Here is a 5,323-nt window from a genome sequence, read left to right as displayed (position 1 = left end):
CAACAACTCTAAACATAGACTCTGACCTATGAAATGAGCCTCTCTGACCCTATCTACCTTTTTCTCTCTCTCTCTCTCACACACACACACACACACACACACACACACACACACACACACACACACACACACACACACACACACACACACACACACACACACACACACACACACAGTGCAGTAATTGGAATCTGTAGAGCAACTTTAAGTGATACAGTCTACTGTATCTGTGTAAAAGCAAATTCTTTGTAAACTATGTTTTCCTTTTTCATCTTGTATAATTTATGAACCGTTTCAGGAAGCTAGCCGTATGTCACACATCACTACTTCACAGCAGAGTCCATTTCAAATGTTGCTACAGTGGTTGCTCCACTAAAAGTTGTGTGATTATGCTACGGTACCTAGAGGTAATGTGTCGTTTAGTACTGTACCCTGCGTCACCACTTCATTGCTCCAGACCAGCGCAAGGGGGAGATAGAGCACTGATTATGATTTTGGGTCCTACTTTTTTAATTACATTTTTATTTAACCTTTATTTAACCGGTTAGGCCAGTTGAGAACAAGTTCTCATTTACAACTGTGACCTGGCCAAGATAAAGCAACACGGAGTTACACATGGGATAAGCAAATATACAGTCAATCACACAATAGAAAAATCTATGTATAGTGTGTACAAATGTAGTAAGACTAGGGAGGTAAGGCAATAAATAGGCCATAGAGGTGAAATAATTACAATTTAGCATTAACACTGGAGTGATAGATGTGCAGATGATGATATGCAAGTAGGAACACTGGGGTGCAAAAGAGCACAAAAAAAATAACATTATGGGGATGAGGTAGTTGGGTGTGCTATTTACAGATGGGCTGTGTACAGGTGCAGTGAGCTGCTCTGACAGCTGATGCTTAAAGTTAGAGAGGGCGATATAAGTCTCCAGCTTCAGTAATTTCTGCATTTTTTTCCAGTCATTGGCAGCAGAGAACTGGATGGAAAGGCGTCCAAAGGGGATGGCTTTGGGGATGACCAGTGAAATATACCTGCTGGAGCACGTGCTACGGGTGGGTGTTGCTATGGTGACCAGTGAGCTGAGAAAAGGCGAGGCTTTACCTAGCAAAGACTTATAGATGACCTGGAGCCACTGGGTTTGGCAACGAATATGTAGTGAGGGCCAGCCAACGAGAGCATACAGGTCGCAGTGGTGGGTAGTATATGGGGCTTTGGTGAGAAAACAGATAGACTGCATCTAATTTGCTGAGTAGTGTTGGAGGCTATTTTGTAAATGACTTCGCCAAAGTCAAGGATCAGTAGGATAGTCAGTTTTACAAGGGTATGTTTGGCAGCATGAGTGAAGGAGGCTTTGATGCAAAATAGGAAGCCGATTCTAGATTTAATTTTGGATTGGAGATGCTTAATGTGAGTCTGGAAGTGAATGGGTGACATAAACCTAAATAGCAACTGATAATGGTGCATGACTTCAGTATTACTTACTAACAATCATGTTACACTAAAGTTTTTATTATTGTATTTTGTTAAGGTTTATTTTGCTCTTCCTTTCTCCAGCTGTATCCACTGAAAAGCTCACAAGGTACAAGGGACAAGGGCAGGGGGCACGGGATGGGCCGCACAGAATACAGACCTAGCCCATGGGGAAGGGAGGAGGAGGAAGGGAGAGGTGGTGGACCCCCACCCCACCACACCTGGTAGAATAGAGCAACACTATAAGGGGCATTGCACTAAATAATGGAGCTGACTAGAAAAACATTCCCGCTGTTCTTAGTGCCAGTCTGCATGTTCAAACTAAAACAATGTAACTAATAATGTCATCTTTATGCTTTCGTTAATAAAATCATTGAAAAAATACTCTTTCAAAATGCCAATGTTTATTTAGTTATGGATCCACAACGAATTACTATGGGAATAAATATAATTGAATTACAGAAATATCCTCCAATCCTCTATATGTAATTATAGAAAAATCATATTTCATATTTTTCAATGTACTTTAGGCTATTTTAGGATATACTGTAGGCCTACCGTAGGCAACATGAGTCTCACTAGTGTTGTGTAATGTGCTGTTAAAAGTGGTGTAGGTCTTACTCATTTAAGGAGCATATTGAAATTGAAGCAATAGGATTTGAAGCAATAATCTACAACTATTTTAGCACCGTTTCGTGCTGCTCTGAGACAAGCATGGGGACTGGCTTTGATAAATCAATGAGATTTGGATAAGATTTTGTTTTTCACTCTTCATGCGCTGCGTAATGCAAAGAACACAGGAAAAAGAATGATCATTTAATTATCACTGGCGAATTATTGTAAGGTTTGTTTATGTGTCAATTAATCCCATAAGGGATGGGTTGCTAACTGCCGATTTAAAACAAAAAATAAAATGTAATTCATTCATTAATTTATTCAGTCAGAAGATATGTGCTTCAGTTAGAACAACGTTCTCTCATCTCTTCGGTCTCAGCTAACTAGGCAGCCAGTAGCTACTGAAATGGCTAGCCAGCCAAGCTAACTACAGAAACAAAAACCCATCAAATCCACTTGCTGTAAATAAACACGTTTTCTAATATCATTACTTATATCAACATTGTTTGATTGCCAATTCACTAAATATACTGTTAAATAACTCTGACTGACACCCAATAGGTTCAAGATCCTGAGCGCTAATGCTAGCTTATTAGCTAACCTTTATGCTGAGGGAGACTAGCTACAATAGTTAGCTACCACCAACCCTGTACAAACCTGTGGCTAACTCTGACTGAGTGACAGGCGTTTTGCTGAGTGATGACATTGACATCTAACCGGTGCTGTGGGGGTGGGGGAGGGATCAAGTGATGTGAGCGGGCCACTGCATTATGAAATCTCGACCAATCACAACAGGCACCGTGTCACTTCCATGGCTTCTTTCAGTGCCGGCTACTATTGCTGAGCATATTATATTGTGTTGTTTATTTTTTTAACAAAAATGTGTCAGGAAAACATGTTTTTTTAAATACTGCATAGCGCAGGTGACGAGTGGTTATGGAAGCTCTAAAGGTTGGGATGAAAAGCAGAAGCCCAGGTGACGAGTGGTTATGGAAGCTCTAAAGGTTGGGATGAAAAGCAGAAGCCCAGGTGACGAGTGGTTATGGAAGCTCTAAAGGTTGGGATGAAAAGCAGAAGCCCAGGTGACGAGTGGTTACGGAAGCTCTAAAGGTTGGCGGCTGGATGAAAAGCAGAAGCCCAGGTGACGAGTGGTTATGGAAGCTCTAAAGGTTGGGATGAAAAGCAGAAGCCCAGGTGAGGAGTGGTTATGGAAGCTCTAAAGGTTGGGATGAAAAGCAGAAGCCCAGGTGACGAGTGGTTATGGAAGCTCTAAAGGTTGGGATGAAAAGCAGAAGCCCAGGTGACGAGTGGTTATGGAAGCTCTAAAGGTTGGGATGAAAAGCAGACGCCCAGGTGACGAGTGGTTATGGAAGCTCTAAAAGTTGGCGGCTGGATGAAAAGCAGAAGCCCAGGCCTAATGACGCCACTGCTTTAGAGGCTTGTATTGCTCAGAGGGGGGTCTGAAAGAGGGAGAAAGAGAAGGAGGGAGAGTGTAAACAGTGCTTTTCAGAAGGGAGCAGCTTTTAACCTTACCACGCACCATTGGGAATAGTAATTTAAAGGGAGAACAGGCAGTCATTTGATTTGGGCTTTTGACAGAATGTATCTTTCATTCTAAGATTGTCAAGCCAGGCCTGAGATAGCAGCAAACATCACAACAGACTTAGTTTCACAGATGTCCATTTAACATCAATCTCAATTTTGAAAATTTACAATGAAAGAATTTGATTAATCTGGCGTCCTCTTGCGTGTTACGGGGAAAGGATGTGCTTATGCATATCTATTCCTTGCGTCATCGAGGTGAAAGGTTTATGTTTAAACATGTTTGAATGTAGGCCTACTGAATGTGAGATGTGTGGGGGTCTATATATGTGTACATTTGTATGTAGATCATAACATGTACTGTATATTGAAGTATGCAAGTCTGTATTTCCACCAAAGTCTGTGAAACCATACCACTGAGGCTATTCTTTGCACTACTAGTCACACAGATTCCAGTTCTTCCAATACACATGGAACCAGTTGTACTGGGAAAACATTTTCCGCAGAGCAGGTTGACTGGAAAACTCCCACAGGGATGTCAAATGGGCATAATCGGAACAGTGAAGGATTTGAGTGAGAGAGAAGAAATTGGTTAGCAGGTCCCCAGCGGTCAGAACTAGGGTTGCGCAGGGTATGTTACTGGTAACTTATGTAGTTATCAGAATTTGCATGCATTTCAAAGATTTTATGTAATTTCTTTCACAAGACATCTAGTGGACGTTTAGCGTACTTCAGATTATTACCGATTTCTTTAATGTGTCTTGTGATTTACAAATATACCACTCACCACTGCGACCTGTATGCTTTAGTCGGCTGGTCCTCGCTACATATTCGTCGCCAGACTCACTGGCTCCAGGTCATCTATAAATCTATGCTAGGTAAAGCTCCGCCTTATCTCAGCTCACTGGTCACGATAGCAACACCCACCCCTGGGCACACGCTCCACTGGTCATCCCGAAAACCAAAACCCTCTTTGGCCGCCTTTCCTTCCAGTTCTCTGCTGCAAATAACTGGAATGAATTGCAAAAATTGCTGAAGCTGGAGACTTATATTTCCCTCACTAAGTTTAAACATCAGCTATCTGAACAGCTAACGATCGCTGCAGCTGTGCATAGCCCATCTGTAAATAGCCCATCTGTAAATAGCCCACCCAATCTACCTACCTCATCCTCATATTGTTTTTATTTACTTTTCTGCTCTTTTGCACACCAGTATTTCTAGTTGCACATTGCCATCTGCTCATCTATCACTCCAGTGTTAATTTGCTAAGTTGTTGTTTCGCACATCCTGTATATAGACTTTCTTTTTTTTCTGTACGTTATTGACTGTACGCTCGTTTATTCCATGCGTAACTCTGTGTTGTTGTTTGCGTCGCACTGCTATGCTTTATCTTGGCCAGGTCGCAGTTGTAAATGAGAACTTGTCCTCAACTGGCCTTCCTGGTTAAATCAAGGTGAAATAAATTTAAAAAAATAAGTAAATCAATTTTAAAAACTAGACTATCAAAGCTGTTAAATATTATATTAAATATAAACCATGAACTTTTTGAATACTACTGTTGTTTAATATAAAGATTTCTGCATGAAATATCCTTTAGAATATTTCACCATGTCAATATGTCTCTGTTGTAAATGTGTTGGCACCTAACCTGTCAATAGTTGAAAGAGTTGCAGAGATAATTGAAAATAATTT

The sequence above is a fragment of the Oncorhynchus kisutch genome, linkage group LG15 (genome assembly GCF_002021735.2).
Source record: "Oncorhynchus kisutch isolate 150728-3 linkage group LG15, Okis_V2, whole genome shotgun sequence".
Classification (NCBI taxonomy): domain Eukaryota; kingdom Metazoa; phylum Chordata; class Actinopteri; order Salmoniformes; family Salmonidae; genus Oncorhynchus; species Oncorhynchus kisutch.
The sequence above is the reverse complement of the archived record's forward strand: the minus strand, read 5'-3'. Positions refer to the sequence as shown.